At 45.1% G+C, this 23163-nt stretch overlaps 5 non-coding genes and 1 pseudogene across 5 annotated transcripts; 3 read left to right on the forward strand and 3 right to left on the reverse strand.

Annotated features, from left to right (window-relative positions):
* Positions 1-5266: 5266 nt before the first annotated feature.
* Positions 5267-5481, reverse strand: LOC140372275 (small nucleolar RNA U3). Its single transcript, XR_011928609.1, has one exon. It is a non-coding gene; the product is annotated as a small nucleolar RNA U3 (small nucleolar RNA).
* Positions 5482-6135: 654 nt separating this feature from the next.
* LOC140372243 (small nucleolar RNA U3) lies at positions 6136-6350 on the forward strand. Its single transcript, XR_011928578.1, has one exon. It is a non-coding gene; the product is annotated as a small nucleolar RNA U3 (small nucleolar RNA).
* A 599-nt stretch (positions 6351-6949) lies between these two features.
* On the reverse strand, positions 6950-7164 carry LOC140372274 (small nucleolar RNA U3). Its single transcript, XR_011928608.1, has one exon. It is a non-coding gene; the product is annotated as a small nucleolar RNA U3 (small nucleolar RNA).
* Positions 7165-11783: 4619 nt separating this feature from the next.
* Positions 11784-11999, forward strand: LOC140372266 (small nucleolar RNA U3). The gene has a single exon (XR_011928601.1). It is a non-coding gene; the product is annotated as a small nucleolar RNA U3 (small nucleolar RNA).
* Positions 12000-12591: 592 nt separating this feature from the next.
* LOC140372272 (small nucleolar RNA U3) lies at positions 12592-12806 on the reverse strand. Its single transcript, XR_011928607.1, has one exon. It is a non-coding gene; the product is annotated as a small nucleolar RNA U3 (small nucleolar RNA).
* Positions 12807-22131: 9325 nt separating this feature from the next.
* LOC140372280 (small nucleolar RNA U3) lies at positions 22132-22256 on the forward strand (annotated as a pseudogene).
* The last annotated feature ends 907 nt before the right edge of the window (positions 22257-23163 follow it).

Genomic DNA, 23163 nt, shown 5'->3' on the forward strand with positions numbered 1-23163 from the left:
AAAGATAAACACACATTCTTTTCCAAGCGCCACTGTTTCTGAGATAACGTCACTCCTTCCAAATATTATGGCTAAGCATGGAGGAGCTAAACAGCTGATTGTGCACGTGGGTGCAGTGGACATGCGGCGGGAACAGACTGAAGTTTTGAAAAAAGACTTCTTGAAGTTATTCGACGTGCTTGATAAAATGGAAATCAAAACATTCATAAGTGGACCTCTTCCAAACATCGACAGGAGGATAAACATGTTTAGCCGGCTTCTTCAGCTGAACACATGGCTGTCCAAAGAGTGTTCCCCGAGAGGACTACACTACATTGAGAACTTCTATCTATTCTGGAAACGAGAGGACCTGTTTAAGAGAAATGGCCCCCACCTATGCAGAGGTGGAGTGAGGGTGCTGACAGAGAACCTGCTCCACGCTCTGAGGCATTGGACTGGGCCTGGACAGGGTCCTAGCAGATAGTTAGAGAAGAGAGGAATGAGAGAAGAATTCCTGCTCCCTCAGCCAGAGACCGAGCCAATGTTTCAACATCAAAAGCACCACAACCTCAGCCTCCACCAAAGGATTCATCAGCAGCTGCTCCACCACCACCAGCAAAGGATTCAGCTCCAGCTGCTCCACATTCACCTCCACCACCTCCAGCAAAGGAACAATCTTCAAAGGCCTTGGACCCATCTGTGACAAGCCCAACAACATCCCTGTCATCGCCCCTGCCTTCACACCAGCCCTGGGTTCCCCCTGCAACATCTACTCCCACTAAAGATTCATCATTCTCCTTCTCATCTCCACTCTCACCCATGGGCCTTCCCAGCCATTTTGAAAGTCTGATCAAATCAGGCATTAAGATGGCTCCACTCACGGCCAATATAGCAAGGGCTATGCAGACTACACCAACAAAAGCCCCACCACCCATCCCCCCTCGCCTCTCACCTGGTCCCAAACTCTCCTTGGCTACAAAAGCCCCACCACCCATCCAACCTCGCCTTTTACCTGGTATCTCCCATAGCTAGGATGCACTGGGTCTCAGCGTTGCCGGGACTTATTGTCACATTAAAAATCAAACCAACCCGGGGCCCTATGTAAAAAGAGCCCCCCCTAGTGCTATTTCTGTAGTCACATCATCACACAGATGGAAAAACAAAATGCGAGTCAGGCCCAATCTGAGAAATGTGATTCATATTCCCTGTGAAAAGATAAAGCCCAGTCCCACTGAAACTAGTCTGAAACTTGCTGTGCTAAATGTCAGATCCTTATGTAACAAATCTCTCTTAATTAATAATTTTATTTCTTCTTATAGTCTTGATTTTATGTTTTTAACTGAAACATGGCTTAACAAAATCACAGGAAATGTAGTTCTGATAGAATCTGCTCCACCCAACTTTAAGTTTGAATCTGAAACACAAGAAAACAAAAAAGGGGGTGGAGTCTGTGCGGTCTTTAGAGATGAAATAATTACCCGCAGGTTGTCTTTTGGGGTGTTTTCATCATTTGAGTATGTATCCTTTAAAATGGAGCTAAAACGGTCTCCATCCATTCTCTTCATTGTTTTATACAAGCCTCCCCAGCACTGCCAAAGTTTTATTGATGATTTTACTGAGATGCTTTCAGTCATATGCACAGACTTTGATGGTTTGGTCATTACAGGTAATTTCAACGTGCATGTTGATAATATTTGTGACAGAAACGCTAAAGAGCTTGATGCTGTCCTTGAAACCTTCAGTCTTACTCAGCATGTGCGAGGCCCCACCCACAGCAAAGGACACACTCTAGATCTCATAATTACAAAGGGGGTAAATATTTCAAATGTTAATGTGATCGATGTTGCTCTGTCTGATCATTTCTGTGTCTTCTTTGACCTGTCTGTTTCTCCCCAACCTCCGGTTGGTCCTGCAGTTGTTCAGAGGAGACACATAAGTGATGGCACAGGTGCACTGTTTATGGAAATGATAAACTTTGAAAATGTCTCATGTTCTAATGTAAATGATTTGTTGAACTCTGTTACATCTAGTGTTTTGAATGTTCTGGACACCATCGCCCCTATAAAGGCTAAAATGGTTAAAAATAAGCAGAAGGCGCCGTGGAGAAATGATGATTCGGTCAGGGCACAGAAAAGGGAGTGCCGCAGGGCCGAACGGAAATGGCGCAAGTCAAAGCTCCAGGTTCAAAAAGAGATTTACAAAGAAAAGCTGAACATGTACAACCTAATCTTATGTAGAACTAGGGAAAGATATTTTTCTGAAATAATTGGAAGCTGCAGTAACAACTCGCGTGTCCTGTTTGCCACAGTAAACAGATTAACAAACCCTCCAGCTCAGCTGCCGTTAGAACTCATTTCCACATCCAAGTGTAATGAGTTTGCATTATTCTTTAATGACAAAGTTCAGGGCATTAAAAATGCTATAAATCCCACAATGCAAAAAATTACCCTAAAACCACCAAGACACTTAGAGCTAACTCACTTTGCACCAGTAACTGACAAAACTGTCCATGAGATCATCACCAGTCTGAGTTCATCTACATGCTGCCTTGATGTGTTACCCACCAGATTTTTAAAGTCTGTGCTGAACTGTTTGTTAGCACCATTCACTCACATAGTTAACATGTCGCTTCAATCTGGAACATTCCCAATGTCTTTGAAAACTGCGGTCATAAAGCCTCTCCTAAAGAAGAGCAGTCTTGATGCCGCAGTACTGAGTCATTACCGGCCCATCTCTAATCTGCCATTTTTGGGCAAAGTCCTTGAAAAGGTTGTTTACCAACAGCTCACAGATTTCCTCTTAATAAACAACTCATTTGATGTTTTTCAGTCAGGTTTTAGACCTCATCACAACACTGAGACTGCTCTTGTCAAGGTGACAAATGACATCCGCCTGAACACTGACACGGGCAAAGCCTCAGTCTTAATTCTGTTAGATCTGAGTGCTGCTTTTGACACTGTCGATCATGGCATCCTCTTACAGAGACTAGAGGACTGGGTGGGTATCACTGGCACTGCCCTAAACTGGTTAAGGTCCTATCTTGAAGACAGGAAGTACTTTGTTGAAATTGGTAGCTGTGTCTCAGACCACATGATCCTGACCTGTGGAGTGCCCCAAGGGTCAGTCCTGGGTCCCCTTCTGTTCAACCTCTACATACTGCCGTTAGGTCAGTTGATACGCAGTGAAAATGTGTCCTATCACAATTATGCAGACGACACTCAGATCTATGTTTCACTATCGGCAGGTGACTATGGACCAGTAGATTCACTCTGTCACTGCATCCAAAAGATCAGTTTGTGGATGCAAAACAACCTTCTCCAGCTGAACTCAGACAAGACTGAAATAATTGTTTTTGGCCCACAGAAACAAAGAGAAAGTGTTAGCGGTCACCTCCAGAGTCTCGCTCTAAAACCTACAAACCAAATTAGAAATCAGGGGGTAATAATGGACTCAGACTTGAACTTTAATAGCCACGTCAAATCAATAACATCAGCAGCTTTTTACCATCTAAAAAACATTGCCAAAATCAAAAATATAGTGTCAAAACCAGATTTAGAGAGACTTATCCATGCGTTTGTCTCCAGTAGATTAGACTACTGTAACGGCGTGCTCACTGGCCTCTCCAAACGAGCTGTAAAACAGCTGCAGTACATCCAGAACGCTGCTGCTCGGGTCCTGACTAGAACCAGGAAGTATGATCACATTAGTCCTGTTCTCAGGTCTCTGCACTGGCTCCCTGTGGCTCAGAGACTAGACTTTAAAGCAGCTCTGCTTGTGTACAAGTCTCTCCATGGCCTAGCACCAAAGTACATCTTGGATATGTTAGTGCCATATGAACCATCTCGGACTCTGAGGACCTCAGGGACCGGCCTCTTGCTGGTGCCCAGAGTCAGGACAAAACATGGGGAATCTGCGTTTCAGTTTTATGCATCCTGAAGATGTGAGACAGGTTCTACTCTGACAATGTTCAAATCTAAGCTAAAAACAGTTTTGTTTAGCTGCGCATATGACTGAAAGGATTTTTTCTTTGCACTCTTCTCTTTTGTTTGTGATTTTATTAGTTTAGAAAATAAGTTGGATTGATAATTTTTAATTTAGTTAATTTTATTGTATTTCTGTTTCTGTAATTTCTTTGTGATTTGAATGCATTTTTCCTGCTGTGAAGCACTTTGAATTGCCTTGTGTATGAAATGTGCTCTACAAATAAACTTGCCTTGCCTTGCCTTAATGCCATACTGTGGAGCATTTGAGGCAAAGCAACATCGTCTGTGGAGTCATGCAAGTGGCGGGACGCGCTAATGTCGAGCACGTTTTCAGATCTTGTGAATTAAAGTCAGTTAAAGCCGCGCTCCGCCTTCTCCATTGAGAAATTAGCGGCGGTGGTTGGACCGGTTCATGCTGGAGAGTTTTTTTGACGCTCCCCAATGGTCCGAATCCAGACCGAGACGCATTCTCACAGAATGTGTGCGGGGCTGGCTGGTCAGGCAAGCAATAAAGAGCCTTGTGGAATCCAATTTAAGGAATTTAATGAAATTCCCAATTAGAGATGCACGGTAACCAGATGGGTTAAAGGCCCTGTCAGAGAAACTTTGTGCTTCCTTAAGCTATTTTTCTGTTGAATGTCAGTTTGATTTGTTTGTTCTATAAATGCAGTTTGTGTTTGACTCACTGTGATCTCTGTGAATTTAAACTGTGGCTGTTTGTTGGACTGAGGTCACAGAGTATGTATTTAGTGAAGTATCTCCACAGGGTCATCAGATATCTGACCTTCAGTATTAGATGTTTGAGCCTCTGTGTTGTTCTTGTTTAGGATCTTGGTCAGTGTAAAGTACGAGCTGTTCCTCTGATTCTTCCACCAGGGAATGAAATACTCCGAGCTTTTCTCATGTCAATCACCACTTTGTTCCTAAAGCTTCTAAAGATGGAATTATCACTATTTAGTTTTGTTAAGATAGAATTTTTTTTTGCAGCATCTCTTTGTTTCATGAGTTGAAATTCTTGTTAAGTAATCTAGGGAAATGACTGACATTTTGTCCTCAAGTTAAATCACTTTGTATATTTCTGGTTGATTTAGTTGTGTTATTGTATTATTATTATTTGTCATTATACTGCAAAATATTATATTTACTTTTTTTTTGCAGAGCAAAAAAGATATTGTGTTTTTTCTCACCAAAGTATAAAACAATGATACTATTTTTTATCAAAGGAATTTTCTTATTAACTAATATTATTTTATTTAACAAGTTAATTTAATTATGCATCTTTATCATTTTTTAAGTAAATCTTAGCCACTGAAATCATACTTCCTCCTCACAGTGTCAGAGGAAACAGTGAAGAGTCATCAAGAGCAGAGAGCATGAGGAGTAAACCAGGTCTCTCTGTCTGCTTCATGTTCAGGATGAAGTATCACCAACTCTTCATCGTGATCAGCGAGACCAAACTCTTTAGAAACACATTTCTCAAGTCACAAACTATAGAAATGATCCCTGAAAGTAAAGTCTTAATGTTGGACAGCTCTGCAGCAGACACTAGAGCCTCACACTGTCACTCTGTGTCAGAAGGTAAACATGTCATCACAAGATTCTAACACTTTTGTAGGAAATGCTAAAGGAATTATGGAGTATTTTTTGCGCCAAATCTGAGTCTCATTTCCTCGTGGCGTGAACAGCTGAGTAATCCTCCCACATGTCAATCAATCCTTGGTCCTACTGCACACCTGCAGCCTCTTACGTCTCCCTGGCTGCATGAGTGGTTGATATGTCGGTGTGTGTTTAGTGAGTTCCTTCGGTGAACAGGCTGAAGGACGGCAGAGAAAGACTGTGTTCGAGCTCAGAAGAGACAGAAATCTGCGGAGACGAGAGATGTGATGGGATCTGTCGCGCTAATAAACAAACCCACGTGTAGCAGTGGAGCTGTTGAGTGCTTCTGCACGAGGGTGAGTGTGCGCATGCGCACTTTTCTAAAAGGGACTTACAGTCGCTTAAGTTCTCAAATCAGTAAAAAATCCTCTATTATTCCATTAACTTATAAAGTCAATCTTCACATTTTCACATGTTGAAAACAACATGGAGGACATGATATAAAAGTGTACATATTGTACTTGACACAGAGTGACAGTGTGAGGCTCTAGTCTCTGCTGCAGAGCTGTCCAACATTAAGACTTTACTTTCAGGGATCATTTCTATAGTTTGTGACTTGAGAAATGTGTTTCTAAAGAGTTTGATCTCGCTGATCACGATGAAGAGTTGGTGATACTTCTTCCTGAACATGAAGCAGACAGAGAGACCTGGTTTACTCCTCATGCTCTCTGCTCTTGATGACTCTTCACTGTTTCCTCTGACACTGTGAGGAAGAAGTATGATCTGAGTGACTAAGATTTGGTTTATTCTAATTTTTTAATGTTTTCTTGAGGGTTTCTAAAAAATTGTCCAAAAATCTAACTCTGTTGTACTCTCTAAACTTTTAAATGTAAAGAAATTAGAGAAAATGCAAAGTATTTGACCCAGATATTTCCAGACAGTGAAACACGTCTCCAGAGTGACACATAGTGGTGTATTTTAGTACTACAACATCCACAGTGGTTTGAACCACATCATATGTGCTGTGGTCACCAATAAAATAGCATCACATTTGAGTTGTATTATTGATGCATTTGTGCTTCTAGACCAGGACTGTTCAGTTTAAGTTTACAGAGGAAGGACACAACACCCACGACTGTCTCTACATTTAGAGAGCACAATATCACACTTTATAATCCAGTTAATATAATAAAATCATTATTTATAGATTTGTGAGAGATGCACGTTTTTCTTCCTGGCTTTTTTGTAAAGTTACGTTTGTAAACATTTTGTATTTTGCCTTTTACACAAGTATTATGTGTAAAATTACATTTTACTGCACTCGCTCAGCGGGATGTTGCGCTTATTTCAAGCATCTCAATGATTTAAACTTTTTCTTTGATCTAATCCATGTCACTCAGATCATACTTCATCCTCACAGTGTCAGAGGAAACAGTGAAGAGTCATCAAGAGCAGAGAGCATGAGGAGTAAACCAGGTCTCTCTGTCTGCTTCATGTACAGGAAGAAGTATCACCAACTCTTCATTGTGATCAGCGAGACCAAACTCTTTAGAAACACATTTCTCAAGTCACAAACTATAGAAATGATCCCTGAAAGTAAAGTCTTAATGTTGGACAGCTCTGCAGCAGACACTAGAGCCTCACACTGTCACTCTGTGTCAAGTACAATATGTACACTTTTATATCATGTCCTCAATGTTGTTTTCAACATGTGAAAATGTGAAGTTTGACTTCATCAGTTAAAGGAGAAAATGTACCAAAAAGTGCAAATTGAAAATAAAACAATGAAACCAAGTGATGTTGTTAACATTTCAAAGTTTAAGTTATATTATAATAATAATGCACTTTTGTGACTGATTTTAATTTTTTTCTGATAATTAAACATAAACTAACATTTATCAAGACATGTTTTAACACATTTCTGTTGGATTGACATAATATCCTCTGGATATTGTTATTGGGAGACTCAACACTGCCCTCGTGTGACGAGGAGGGAAAGTACAAGGCAAATTCAACATCACAAATGGTCAGATTGAAATATTTGCCACAATCACAGATCCTGATGTACATAATGTGTAGATCCTCACATTTTATGTGATCATTTCTTCTGCTGTAACCACAAGTGTCAAAGTTTTGGATTCAAGCCGCACCTACAAACATGTAGTTTTAAGAGGAATTCTGAACATTTCCTACAAAAGCGTTAGAATATTAAGGGGCCGGTGCAGAGTGATCTGGGCGGCAGTCGACGGCAGTCTTGATGAACAGAGCTCCAGACACAGAGACTAACTGTGGGGACATGGAACGTCACCTCGCTGGGGGGGAAAGACCCTGAGCTTGTGCGGGAGGTTGAGCGATTCCGACTAGATATAGTCGGCCTCACCTCCACGCACAGTTTGGGGTCTGGAACCATCTCCTCGAGAGGGGCTGGACGCGCCACTTCTCTGGTGTTGCCCGCGGGGAGAGGCGGTGTGCTGGTGTGGGCTTGCTTATAGCCCCTCAGCTCAGCCGCCACGTGTTGAAGTTCACCCTAGTGATGGCCAAATGAAGCCCCATGAACCATTTGAGGCTTTAGCCAATTGTATCCATACATGAGTCGACGCCTCATAAGGTGTTTCATTTGCTCCACTACACCATCTTGTGGTCTAAAAAATATAATGCATGTAAGATAGTTTAGTGTCACAAACCAAATGATATCCGGTTTTATTGAGAAAATAACACCAATACACAAAAAAAATAAATGATCTACTCAATGATGCATATTTATTCCATAACAACAGAATATGTCACATGGTTGAACAACAAGGTTTGATCAGGCCTCAATCTCATGATCCCCTGTTCCCAGGGCGGATGCAACACTAGTCAGCCACACAGACTTCTGTATTTGTCAGTTTTATATTAGTATTTATCTATTTCAACTATCTGAGCTTTACCAGACCCAGACACTGCCACGGATTATGAGGCAGTTCATTTGTGCTTAACCTCCTCCAGATGCTGCTTCAGATCATCCTGATGGAGCTTTAGTTTAAAGTCTGTATCAGAACTTGACTCATTAATCACTGTTGAAAAATGAGTGTCTATTATGCAAAAAAAAACTATAATATGAAGGGGTCATCACACATTGACATAATTGGGTGGGGGACAGGGCTCTCACTGTTGTGGCAGCCTACGGGCCGAACAGCAGTGAAGAGCACCCGGCCTTCTTGAAGTCCTTGGGAGGGCTACTGGACAGTGCACCAACCAAGGACTCTGTTGTTCTACTGGGGGTCTTCAACGCCCATGTGGACAATGACAGTAACATCTGTAGAGGGGTGATGGGGAAGAAGAGCTTCCCCGATCTGAACCTGAGCGATGTTTAGTTATTGGACTTCTGTGCTTCTATACACTCCATCGGGTGCTCGAGGGTTCATGGGAGTTTGCCCAACCAGTCCACATGTGCTTTTTGGATCTGGAGAAGGCTTTCGACCGTGTCCCTCGGGGTGTGAAGAAGAAGGAAGAGGAAGACTTCAAGCAGGAGGAGGTCCAACATTGAGCAATGAAATTCGCGCAACTCTTGTGGACCATGTTGTGAACCATGGATTGACGCTGAGGGAGGCTGGACTGAGAGTCCAGCCAAAACTCAGCAGATTCACCGTGACATCTGTCATAAGGACATTCAAACTGCAAAACAGGTAAAAACAACAACTTATTTACAGCTTCTTATTGTATGCACCTCATTTCAGTACTTTTGATAACCCTTTCTGTGACATTGTACAGTTGGTTACATGTATTTTGTTCTATATAGGATTGAGGGTCAAGGACAATGAGGAGAAAGGGCTCCCCTTTTCACACCACTGCAGGAGAGGGAGATTGTTAACATGGTTTTGGCAAATAATGCCATCAGGCTTTGTGAAATCCAGGCCAAAATTATTGAAGACCAAATCAGTTGTCAGTCTGTCCACCATAGCTCGTATCCTGAAAGCAAATCGGGTACAAATAAAACAAATGTACCGAGTGCCTTTTGAGAGTCAAACAGCTGCGGCATGAGTATGTGGAGGTATGTATTGTTCACTTTAGCACTCTGATGTTGCATTCTGCACACAGAACCTTTTTTTTACATGTAAATTTACTGTACACTAAATATATGCTAAACTACACAATCTTTTCTTTCACTGTATTTTAGAGAGTTTTACAAATGGAGGCTGAGGCTATTCAGCATGAGTATATCTATATTGACGAGGCGGGGTTCAACCTCTCAAAGGTGAGAAGGAGAGGAAGAAATGTCATTGGCCAGAGGGCAATTATCATTGTCCCCGTGCTAACGTGGGGGTAACATCACCCTTTGCGCTGCAATCACCCAGAATGGGGTCCTCCACCGCCATGCCAACATGGGTCCGTACAAAACACCTCACATTCTTACATTTTTAGACAGAGTATACAACCTCACCATCATAAATAACATGGAACAAATGCAATACATTGTCACCTGGGACAATGTTTCATTCCACCGCTCTGCTCTGGTTCAGAACTGGTTCACGCAGCACCGACATTTCACAGTCCTTTTCCTGCCACCATATTCTCCATTTCTGAACCCAATTGAAGATTTTTTCTCGGCATGGCGGTGGAAGGTTTACGATCTGCACCCCCTGACTCGGGTACCCCTCATCCAGGCCATGGAGGAGGCCTGTGGCCAGATTGAGGCCACAGCCATACAGGGGTGGATTCGACATTCAGGGCGATTCTTTCCACGCTGCTTTGGGAATGAGGATATCGCCTGTGATGTGGATGAAATTCTCTGGCCAGATCCAGCTAGGAGAAGAGACGAACAATAGCAATTTCTGTTCTGTGTTTTCTTTTTGGGGGGGATTCTTGTTTGTCCTGGATCAAATGTTATTTTCATTAAAAACTGGGATATTTCTTTTTTTTTCAAAATGTTGGTTGGAGTATATTATGGAAAAAAATAAATGACGTTGTCAACAGCATTAGTCTTGTGTCCTGTGTGCTGTTTACAGTAAAGCATCCAAGTGTGTGTAGTGTTCACTGTGTGTGTTGTTTTGCAAAAAGTGTGAGCAGACATTGTGTTTCCAGTTGTGCAAATCCGAGCCATGTTTTGCAAATTCACGGTGTACTTCACCCACACGACTCTGTGCACTTAGAAGCAGGATTAACCCAAAGTGTTTAAGGTTTTCAACAGCAGTGTAACTGGTGTGTAACTGGTGTGTAACTGGTGTGTAACTGGTGCAAACATAGTTAAGTCATATGCAATGTGTGTGTTTCATATGGTAAAAAAATATGGTTTTGATCAATTAGTGTGTCGTTTTTACAAGAGTGTTTCATTTTGCAAAGGAGCTAAAGTGTTTTGCTAATTGGGTTTGTGGTTGTGCTAATTGTGTGTAGGGTTTTGCTAAATAAAACAAAACCATCAAAATTGTGTTTATTCAATCGTAAAAAACTGTAATAGTTTTTATGGACAGAATTTCTAGGCGCAGTCAGGGGTCGGAGGGTGTCCGGTTTGGGGACCACAGGATCTCATCTCTGCTGTTTGCAGACAATGTTGTCCTGATGGCTCCATCAAACCCGGACCTGCAACATGCACTGGGACGGTTTGCAGCCGAGTGTGAAGCGGCTGGGATGAGAATCAGCACCTCCAAATCCGAGGCCATGGTTCTCGACCGGAAAAAGGTGGCTTGCCCTCTTCAGGTGGGTGGGGAGTCCTTGCCCCAAGTGGAGGAGTTCAAGTATCTCGGGGTCTTGTTCACGAGTGAGGGAAGGATGGAGCGTGAGATCGACAGGCGGATCGGTGCAGCGGCTGCAGTGATGCCGGGGGGCTGGGCGCTCCCTTAGAGATAGGGTGCGGAGCTCGGCCACACGGGGGGAGCTTGGAGTAGAGCAGCTGCTCCTCCACGTCGAGAGTGGCCCGGATGCCTCCTGGGTTCTTCCCTGGGGAGGTGTTTCGGGCATATTCCACCGGGAAGGGGCCACGGGGAAGACCCAGGACACACTGGAGGGACTATGTCTCTCGGCTGGCCTGGGAACGCCTCGGGATCCCCCCGTAGGAGTTGGAGAAAGTGTCTGGGGAGGAGGAAGTCTGGGAGTCCCTGCTTGGACTGCTGCCCCCACGACCCGGCCCCGGATAAAGCGGAAGAAGATGGAAAGATGGAGTGTTAGAATCTTGTGATGACATGTTTACCTTCTGACACAGAGTGACAGTGTGAGGCTCTAGTGTCTGCTGCAGAGCTGTCCAACACCAAGACTTTACTTTCAGGGATCATTTCTATAGTTTGTGACTTGAGAAATGTGTTTCTAAAGAGTTTGGTCTCGCTGATCACGATGAAGAGTTGGTGATACTTCTTCCTGAACATGAAGCAGACAGAGAGACCTTGTTTACTCCTCATGCTCTCTGCTCTTGATGACTCTTCACTGTTTCCTCTGACACTGTGACGGGAGAAGTATGATCTGAGTGACATAGATTTGATCAAAGAAAAAATCTAAATCATTGAGATGCTTGAAATAAGCGCAGCATCCCACTGAGTGAGTGCAGTAAAATGTAATTTTACACATACTTGTGTAAAAGGCAAAATACAAAATGTTTACAAACGTAACTTTACAAAAAAGCCAGGAAGAAAAATGTGCATCTCTCACAAATCTATAAATAGTGATTTTATTATATTAACTGGATTATAAAGTGTGATATTGTGTTCTCTAAATGTAGTGACAGTCGTGGGTGTTGTGTCCTTCCTCTGTAAACTTAAACTGAACAGTCCTGGTCTAGAAGCACAAATGCATCAATAATACAACTCAAATGTGATGCTATTTTATTGGTGACCACAGCACATATGATGTGGTTCAAACCACTGTGGATGTTGTAGTACTAAAACACACCACTATGTGTCACTCTGGAGACGTGTTTCACTGTCTAGAATCATTTGGTTAAAATACTTTACTTTTTCACTAACTTCTTTATATTTAAAGTTAAGAGAGTACAACGGAAAGAGTTTTTGAACAATTTTCAAGACATCCTCTAGAAATTGATAAAAACTTCATATTTCAAATCTTCATCACTCAGATCATACTTCCTCCTCACAGTGTCAGAGGAAACAGTAAAGAGTCATCAAGAGCAGAGAGCATGAGGAGTAAACCAGGTCTCTCTGTCTGCTTCATGTTCAGGAAGAAGTATCACCAACTCTTCATCGTGATCAGCAAGACCAAACTCTTTAGAAACACATTTGCGAAGTCACAACCTATAGAAATGATCCCTGAAAGTAAAGTCTTAATGTTGGACAGCTCTGCAGCAGACACTAGAGCCTCACACTGTCACTCTGTGTCAAGTACAATATGTACACTTTTATATCATGTCCTCCATGTTGTTTTCAACATGTGAAAATTTGAAGATTGACTTCATCAGTTACAGTTTTTACGATTGAATAAACACAATTTTGATTGTTTTGTTTTATTTATTCCTCTCCTTGAACCGACACCTTAACGTGGTGGAGGGGTTTGAGTGCCCGAATGATCCCGGGAGCTATGTTGTCGGGGGCTTCATGCCCCTGGTAGGGTCTCCCAAGGCAAACAGGGCCTAGGTGACGGGTCAGACAAAGATCGGTTCAGAAACCTCTTATGACGACGACACGAACAAGGCCGTTTACGTCGCCCGGATCGGCGTCACCGGGGCCCCATCCTGGAGCCAGGCCTGGGATGGGTGCTCCATGGCGAGCGCCTGGTGGCCGGGTCTTACCCCACGGGGCCCGGCCGGGCACAGCCCGAAAGAGCGACGTGGGGCCGCCCTCCCGTGGGCCCACCACCCGCAGGAGGATCCATAAGGGGCCGGTGCAGAGAGATCTGGGCGGCAGTCGATGGCAGGGGCCTCGGCGACCAGATCTCCAGACACAGAGACTAACTCTGGGGACATGGAATGTCACCTCGCTGGGGGGGAAAGAGCCTGAGCTTGTGCGGGAGGTTGAGCGATACCGACTAGATATAGTCGGCCTCACCTCCACGCACAGTTTGGGCTCTGGAACCCATCTCCTCGAGAGGGGCTGGACGCTCCACTTCTCTGGTGTTGCCCGCGGGGAGAGGCGGCGGGCTGGTGTGGGCTTGCTGATAGCCCCTCAGCTCAGCCGCCACGTGTTGGAGTTTACCCCGGTGAACGAGAGGGTCGCGTCCCTCCGCCTTCGGGTGGGGGACAGGTCTCTCACTGTTGTGGCGGCCTACGGGCCGAACAGCAGTGCAGAGTACCCGGCCTTCTTGGGGTCCTTGGGAGGGGTACTGGACAGTGCACCGACCGGGGACTCCGTTGTTCTACTGGGGGACTTCAACGCCCACGTGGGCAATGACAGTGACACCTGGAGAGGGGTGATCGGGAAGAACGGCTTCCCCGATCTGAACCCGAGCGGTGTTCAGTTATTGGACTTCTGTGCTAGCCACGGATTGTCCATAACGAACACCATGTTCAAGCACAAGGGTGTCCATCAGTGCACATGGCACCAGGACACCCTAGGCCGGAGGTCAATGATCGACTTTGTTGTCGTGTCATCAGACCTCCGGCCGCGTGTCTTGGACACTCGGGTGAAGAGAGGGGCAGAGTTGTCAACCGATCACCACCTGGTGGTGAGTTGGATCCGCTGGCGGAGGAGGAAGCCGGACAGACTTGGCAGACCCAAGCGCATTTTGAGGGTCTGTTGGGAACGTCTAGTGGAGCCCTCTGTCAGTAGGGTATTCAACTCGCACCTCCGGGAGAGCTTCTCCCATGTCCCGGGGGAGGTTGGGGACATTGAGTCCGAGTGGACCATGTTCTCCGCCTCCATTGTTGATGCGGCTGCTCGGAGTTGTGGTCGCAAGGTCTCCGGTGCCTGTCGTGGCGGCAACCCCCGAACCCGGTGGTGGACACCGGAAGTAAGGGATGCCGTCAGACTGAAGAAGGAGGCCTATCAGGCCACTCTGGCTTGTAGGTCTCCGGAGGTCATCGACGGGTATCGGCAGGCCAAGCGAGCCGCGGCTCGTGCTGTCGCAGAGGCAAAAACCCGGGCCTGGGAGGAGTTCGGGGAGGCCATGGAGGAGGACTATCGGTCGGCACCAAAGAAATTCTGGTAAACCGTCCGGCGCCTCAGGAGGGGGAAGCAGTGTCTCACCAACACCGTTTACGGTGCGGGTGGAGGCCTGCTGACCTCAACTGGGGATGTCGTCGGACGGTGGAAGGAATACTTTGAGGATCTCCTTAATCCCTCAGTCACGTCTTCCGAAGAGGAAGTAGAGACCGGGGACTCGGAGGCTGGCTCATCCATCACCCAAGCTGAAGTCACTGAGGTTGTTCGCAAACTCCTCGGTGGCAGGGCTCCGGGGGTGGATGAGATCCGCCCTGAGTACCTAAAGTATCTGGATGTTGTAGGACTGTCTTGGTTGACACGTCTCTGCAACATCGCGTGGCGTTCGGGGACCGTGCCTCTGGACTGGCAGACCGGGGTGGTGGTCCCTCTGTTCAAGAAGGGGGACCGGAGGGTGTGTTCCAACTACAGAGGGATCACACTCCTCAGCCTCCCGGGTAAGGTCTATTCCAAGGTACTGGAGAGGAGAATCCGACCGATAGTCGAACCTCGGATTCAGGAGGAGCAGAGTGGTTTTCGTCCCGGTCGTGGAACACTGGACCGGTTCTATACCCTCCATCGGGTGCTCGAGGGCTCATGGGAGTTTGCCCAACCAGTCCACATGTGCTTTGTGGATCTGGAGAAGGCTTTCGACCGTGTCCCTCGGGGTGTCCTTTGGGGGGTGCTCCGGGAGTACGGGGTCCGGGGCCCTTTGCTCAGGGCTGTCCGGTCCCTGTATGACCGGAGCAGGAGCTGTGTTCGCATTGCCGGCAGTAAGTCAGACCTGTTCCCAGTGCATGTTGGACTCCGCCAGGGCTGCCCTTTGTCACCGGTTCTGTTCATAATTTTTATGGACAGAATTTCTAGGCGCAGTCAGGGGTCGGAAGGTGTCCGGTTTGGGGACCACAGGATCTCATCTCTGCTGTTTGCAGACGATGTTGTCCTGATGGCTCCATCAAACCCGGACCTGCAACATGCACTGGGACGGTTTGCAGCCGAGTGTGAAGCGGCTGGGATGAGAATCAGCACCTCCAAATCCGAGGCCATGGTTCTCGACCGGAAAAAGGTGGCTTGCCCTCTCCAGGTGGGTGGGGTGTCCTTGCCCCAAGTGGAGGAGTTCAAGTATCTCGGGGTCTTGTTCACGAGTGAGGGAAGGATGGAGCGTGAGATCGACAGGCGGATCGGTGCGGCGGCTGCAGTGATGCAGTCGCTGCATCGGACCGTTGTGGTAAAGAGGGAGCTGAGCCGAAAGGCAAAGCTCTCTATTTACCGGTCGGTCTACGTTCCTACCCTCACCTATGGTCATGAGCTTTGGGTAGTGACCGAAAGAACAAGATCGCGGATACAAGCGGTCGAAATGAGTTTCCTCCGCCGTGTGGCTGGGCGCTCCCTTAGAGATAAGGTGAGGAGCTCGGCCACACGGGGGGAGCTCGGAGTAGAGCCGCTGCTCCTCCACGTCGAGAGGAGCCAGCTGAGGTGGCTCGGGCATCTGTTTCGGATGCCTCCTGGGCGCCTCCCTCGGGAGGTGTTTCAGGCATGTCCCACCGGGAAGAGGCCCCGGGGAAGACCCAGGACACGCTGGAGAGACTATGTCTCTCGGCTGGCCTGGGAACGCCTCGGGATCCCCCCGGAGGAGTTAGAGGAAGTGTCTGGGGAGAAGGAAGTCTGGGAGTCCCTGCTCAGACTGCTGCCCCCGCGACCCGGCCCCGGATAAAGCGGCAGAAGATGGATGGATGGATGTTTTATTTAGCAAAACCTTACACACAATTAGAACAACCACAAACCCAATTAGCAAAACACCTTAGCTTCTTTACAAAATGAAACATACATGTTGCATATGACTTAACTATGTTTGCACCAGTTACACACCAGTTACACACCAGTTACACACCAGTTACACTGCTGTTGAAAACCTTAAACACTTTTGGCTAATCCTGCTTCTAAGTGCACAGAGTCGTGTGGGTGAAGTACACAGAGAATTTATAAAACATGGCTCGGATTTGCACAACTGGAAACACAATGTCTGCTCAAATTTCGCAAAACAATACACACAGTGAACACTATACACACATGTATGTGTTACTGTAGACACCACACAGGACACAAGACTAATGCTGTTGACCATGTCATTGATTAGTTCTATCCTCAAGCCAACATGGCAAAAAAAAGAAAACACTTCCCAGTTTTCATGAACATTACATTTTATCCGGTACAAAAAGGACCCCCCCCAAATTCCCCCCCCTCTCCCTCCGGCACCTCCTCCTCTTCCTCCTTCTCATCCTCACTCTTCCTCTTCCTTCCATTTTGGTTCAGTTTGGTGAACTCACTTGCTGCATTTTTACAGTGCTTAAACCTGATTGGTGTGTCTACAATTAAGCGATGTTGTGTTTGGTCACCTGATGACAGTGTTCAATGAGCTGGCACATGGGTGTGGTCATTTGGCACATGGGTGTGGTCATGTGGCACATGGGTGTGGTCATTTGGCACATGGGTGTGGTCATTTGGCACATGGGTGTGGTCATTTGACAGTCAGTGCTTTAGAATTACAAGGAAGTGAAATCTTGATATACTTCTGTGTCTAAATACATACAACTGTGTTCAGTGTTGTAAATCACTGTGTGTGTTGTTCCACACAAAGTGTGAACTGACTTATTGTGTTACAGTGGAGCAAATCTGAGGCCGAGTTTTGCTCCTGGAGTGTAAGATTTTGATAATTGGGCAAAACCTTCGATTTTAGTGTTTATTCAATCATAAAAAACTGTAATGGAATAATAAATGGTTTTTCGCTAATTTGAGAACTCAAGCGACTGTTAGTCCCTTTTAGAAAAGTGTGCATGCAAGATTTTTACCACTTTCAGAGATGGAATTAAATGAAAAAAGGAAAGATGACGTGGCCAAAATACAGCGAGGAGGATCTGCCAAGGTCACGCAGATTATTTTAGTTGGGGACGGCGCGTTAAGTCACATGACGCATGAAAAGATAAACACACATTCATTTCCAAGCGCCACTGTTTCTGAGATAACGTCACTCCTTCCAAATATTATGGCTAAGCATGGAGGAGCTAAACAGCTGATTGTGCACGTGGGTGCAGTGGACATGCGGTGGGAACAGACTGAAGTTTTGAAAAAAGACTTCTTGAAGTTATTCGACGTGCTTGATAAAATGGAAATCAAAACATTCATAAGTGGACCTCTTCCAAACATCGACAGGAGGATAAACAAGTTTAGCCGGCTTCTTCAGCTGAACACATGGCTGTCCAAAGAGTGTTCCCCGAGAGAACTACACTACATTGAGAACTTCTATCTATTCTGGAAACGAGAGGACCTGTTTAAGAGAAATGGCCCCCACCTATGCAGAGGTGGAGTGAGGGTGCTGACAGAGAACCTGCTCCACGCTCTGAGGCATTGGACTGGGCCTGGACAGGGTCCTGAGCAGATAGTTAGAGAAGAGAGGAATGAGAGAAGAATTCCTGCTCCCTCAGCCAGAGACCGAGCCAATGTTTCAACATCAAAAGCACCACAACCTCAGCCTCCACCAAAGGATTCATCAGCAGCTGCTCAACCACCACCAGCAAAGGATTCAGCTCCAGCTGCTCCACATTCACCTCCACCGCCTCCAGCAAAGGAACAATCTTCAAAGGCCTTGGACCCATCTGTGACAAGCCCAACAACATCCCTGTCATCGCCCCTGCCTTCACACCAGCCCTAGATGTTGCAGGGGCAACATCTACTCCCACTAAAGATTCATCATTCTCCTTCTCATCTCCACTCTCACCCATGGGCCTTCCCAGCCATTTTGAAAGTATGATCAAATCAGGCATTAAGATGGCTCCACTCACGCCCAATATAGCAAGGGCTATGCCGACTACACCAACAAAAGCCCCACCACCCATCCCCCCTCGCCTCTCACCTGGTCCCAAACTCTCCTTGGCTACAAAAGCCCCACCACCCATCCAACCTCGCCTTTTACCTGGTATCTCCCATAGCTAGGATGCACTGGGTCTCAGCGTTGCCGGGACTTATTGTCACATTAAAAATCAAACCAACCCGGGGCCCTATGTAAAAAGAGCCCCCCCTAGTGCTATTTCTGTAGTCACATCATCACACAGATGGAAAAACAAAATGCGAGTCAGGCCCAATCTGAGAAATGTGATTCATATTCCCTGTGAAAAGATAAAGCCCAGTCCCACTGAAACTAGTCTGAAACTTGCTGTGCTAAATGTCAGATCCTTGTGTAACAAATCTCTCTTAATTAATAATTTTATTTCTTCTTATAATCTTGATTTTATGTTTTTAACTGAAACATGGCTTGACAAAAACACAGGAAATGTAGTTCTGATAGAATCTGCTCCACCCAACTTTAAGTTTGAATCTGAAACACGAGAAAACAAAAAAGGGGGTGGAGTCTGTGCTGTCTTTAGAGATGAAATAATTACCCGCAGGTTGTCTTTTGGGGTGTTTTCATCATTTGAGTATGTATCCTTTAAAATGGAGCTAAAACGGTCTCCATCCATTCTCTTCATTGTTTTATACAAGCCTCCCCAGCACTGCCAAAGTTTTATTGATGATTTTACTGAGATGCTTTCAGTCATATGCACAGACTTTGATGGTTTGGTCATTACAGGTGATTTCAATGTGCATGTTGATAATATTTGTGACAGAAACGCTAAAGAGCTTGATGCTGTCCTTGAAACCTTCAGTCTTACTCAGCATGTGAGAGGCCCCACCCACAGCAAAGGACACACTCTAGATCTCATAATTACAAAGGGGGTAAATATTTCAAATGTTAATGTGATCGATGTTGCTCTGTCTGATCATTTCTGTGTCTTCTTTGACCTGTCTGTTTCTCCCCAACCTCCGGTTGGTCCTGCAGTTGTTCAGAGGAGACACATAAGTGATGGCACAGGTGCACTGTTTATGGAAATGATAAACTTTGAAAATGTCTCATGTTCTAATGTAAATGATTTGTTGAACTCTGTTACATCTAGTGTTTTGAATGTTCTGGACACCATCGCCCCTATAAAGGCTAAAATGGTTAAAAATAAGCAGAAGGCGCCGTGGAGAAATGATGATTCGGTCAGGGCACAGAAAAGGGAGTGCCGCAGGGCCGAACGGAAATGGCGCAAGTCAAAGCTCCAGGTTCAAAAAGAGATTTACAAAGAAAAGCTGAACATGTACAACCTAATCTTATGTAGAACTAGGGAAAGATATTTTTCTGAAATAATTGGAAGCTGCAGTAACAACTCGCGTGTCCTGTTTGCCACAGTAAACAGATTAACAAACCCTCCAGCTCAGCTGCCGTTAGAACTCATTTCCACATCCAAGTGTAATGAGTTTGCATTATTCTTTAATGACAAAGTTCAGGGCATTAAAAATGCTATAAATCCCACAATGCAAAAAATTACCCTAAAACCACCAAGACACTTAGAGCTAACTCACTTTGCACCAGTAACTGACAAAACTGTCCATGAGATAATCACCAGTCTGAGTTCATCTACATGCTGCCTTGATGTGTTACCCACCAGATTTCTAAAGTGTGTGCTGAACAGTTTGTTAGCACCATTCACTCACATAGTTAACATGTCGCTTCAATCTGGAACATTCCCAATGTCTTTGAAAACTGCGGTCATAAAGCCTCTCCTAAAGAAGAGCAGTCTTGATGTCGCAGTACTGAGTCATTACCGGCCCATCTCTAATCTGCCATTTTTGGGCAAAGTCCTTGAAAAGGTTGTTTACCAACAGCTCACAGATTTCCTCTTAATAAACAACTCATTTGATGTTTTTCAGTCAGGTTTTAGACCTCATCACAGCACTGAGACTGCTCTTGTCAAGGTGACAAATGACATCCGCCTGAACACTGACACGGGCAAAGCCTCAGTCTTAATTCTGTTAGATCTGAGTGCTGCTTTTGACACTGTCGATCATGGGATCCTCTTACAGAGACTAGAGGACTGGGTGGGCATCACTGGCACTGTCCTAAACTGGTTAAGGTCCTATCTGGAAGACAGGAAGTACTTTGTTGAAATTGGTAGCTGTGTCTCAGACCACATGACCCTGACCTGTGGAGTGCCCCAAGGGTCAGTCCTGGGTCCCCTTCTGTTCAACCTCTACATGCTGCCGTTAGGTCAGTTGATACGCAGTGAAAATGTGTCCTATCACAATTATGCAGACGACACTCAGATCTATGTTTCACTATCGGCAGGTGACTATGGACCAGTAGATTCACTCTGTCACTGCATCCAACAGATCAGTTTGTGGATGCAAAACAACTTTCTCCAGCTGAACTCAGACAAGACTGAAATAATCGTTTTTGGCCCACAGAAACAAAGAGAAAGTGTTAGCGGTCACCTCCAGAGTCTCGCTCTAAAACCTACAAACCAAATTAGAAATCTGGGGGTAATAATGGACTCAGACTTGAACTTTAATAGCCACGTCAAATCAATAACATCAGCAGCTTTTTACCATCTAAAAAACATTGCCAAAATCAAAAATATAGTGTCAAAACCATATTTAGAGAGACTTATCCATGCGTTTGTCTCCAGTAGATTAGACTACTGTAACGGCCTGCTCACTGGTCTCTCCAAACGAGCTGTAAAACAGCTGCAGTACATCCAGAACGCTGCTGCTCGGGTCCTGACTAGAACCAGGAAGTATGATCACATTAGTCCTGTTCTCAGGTCTCTGCACTGGCTCCCTGTGGCTCAGAGAATAGACTTTAAAGCAGCTCTGCTTGTGTACAAGTCTCTCCATGGCCTAGCACCAAAGTATATCTTGGATATGTTAGTGCCATATGAACCATCTCGGACTCTGAGGACCTCAGGGACCGGCCTCCTGCTGGTGCCCAGAGTCAGGACAAAACATGGGGAATCTGCGTTTCAGTTTTATGCAGCTAAAATCTGGAACAGTCTTCCTGAAGATGTGAGACAGGCTTCAACTCTGACAATGTTCAAATCTAAGCTAAAAACTGTTTTGTTTAGCTGCGCATATGACTGAAAGGATTTTTTCTTTGCACTCTTCTCTTTTGTTTGTGATTTTATGAGTTTAGAAAATCAGTTGGATTGATAATTTTTAATTTAGTTAATTTTATTGTATTTCTGTTTCTGTAATTTCTTTGTGATTTGAATGCATTTTTCCTGCTGTGAAGCACTTTGAATTGCCTTGTGTATGAAATGTGCTCTACAAATAAACTTGCCTTGCCTTGCCTGCCATGCGCACACTCACCCTCGTGCAGAAGCACTCAACAGCTCCACTGCTACACGTGGGCTTGTTTATTAGCGCGACAGATCGCATCACATCTCTCGTTTCCCTAGATTTCTGTCTCTTCTGAGCTCGAACACAGTCTTTCTCTGCAGTCCTTCAGCCTGTACACTGAAGGAACTCACTAAACACACACCGACATATCAACCACTCATGCAGCCAGGGAGACGTAAGAGGCTGCAGGTGTGCAGTAGGACCAAGGAATGATTGACATGTGGGAAAACTAACAGGCTGTTCACGCCACGAGGAGGTGGGACTCAGATTTGGCGCAAACTTCTTCCTGAACATGAAGCAGACAGAGGGACCTGGTTTACTCCTCATGCTCTCTGCTCTTGATGACTCTTCACTGTTTCCTCTGAGACTGTGAGGAAGAAGTATGATCTGAGTGATTTAGACTTGTAAAAAGATTCTGTTAGATTACTTGGACAATTTTCAAGACACTATCAAGTAACCATCTGTTGTACTCTCTGAACTTTAAATGTAAAGATCTCAGTGAAAAAGCAAAGTATTTGAACCAAATGTTTCCAGACTGTGAAACATTGGACGTAAGACTTTTTAGGTGTATTTCACTGGCCAAAAAAGATTGTTGAGTGTTGAGTCTTGTTGAAGTTATTTGCAAATTTTGTCCATTTTACGCAATGATCTGGGAAACCTCTCAAATCCCTTCACGACCCAAACTTTTTTGAATTAATAGACTTGAAATGTTTAAATTTCACTCCCTACACTATAAATCACACTTGACTGATTCATCTAATGCCTAAGGGATCGTGTTGCTTTAGATACAACCTTGCGCTTTTCATGCAAAGTCCGGCAGCTTGAACCGCAGCTCGATGTCGATTACTCTGTGGTGCTGGAAACATAAATTAATTGAATTTGCGTGAGTGATGGATGCTCGCCTCAGCCACACCTGTACAGTCCTACGAGCATCAGAGCGAGGAGCAGCGGCCGATGAGGTGAGAGCGCTGCTAAATCTTCAGTCAGCATCTCTAGTAGCTTTTAAAATCAAAGACATTTAAATTGGACCAAGCAAGGAATGTTTTATAGGGCTTTATCAGTTCAGTTTTGAGTTGATTATTGTGTTAAAGAAGAAAAAAATGTTTTGTCCAAAAGATAGTGACGGAGGTTGTGGTTGACTGACAGGAGGCAAAGGCAGAATCGACCTCTGCTTCATTTAATCATGTGTTCGTTTCCTTTTTAGATGAGCAACTCAACACCACATCGTGGTTTTGATAACTGCGTCTCGTCCATCGCGAGCCGGAACATCTTTTTTTCCTGGTTCGTGATGTACCTCC

Source organism: Eucyclogobius newberryi, unplaced genomic scaffold (assembly GCF_026437365.1).
Source record: "Eucyclogobius newberryi isolate DKJ021-1_F unplaced genomic scaffold, fEucNew1.0.hap1 SCAF_22, whole genome shotgun sequence".
Lineage (NCBI taxonomy): Eukaryota > Metazoa > Chordata > Actinopteri > Gobiiformes > Gobiidae > Eucyclogobius > Eucyclogobius newberryi.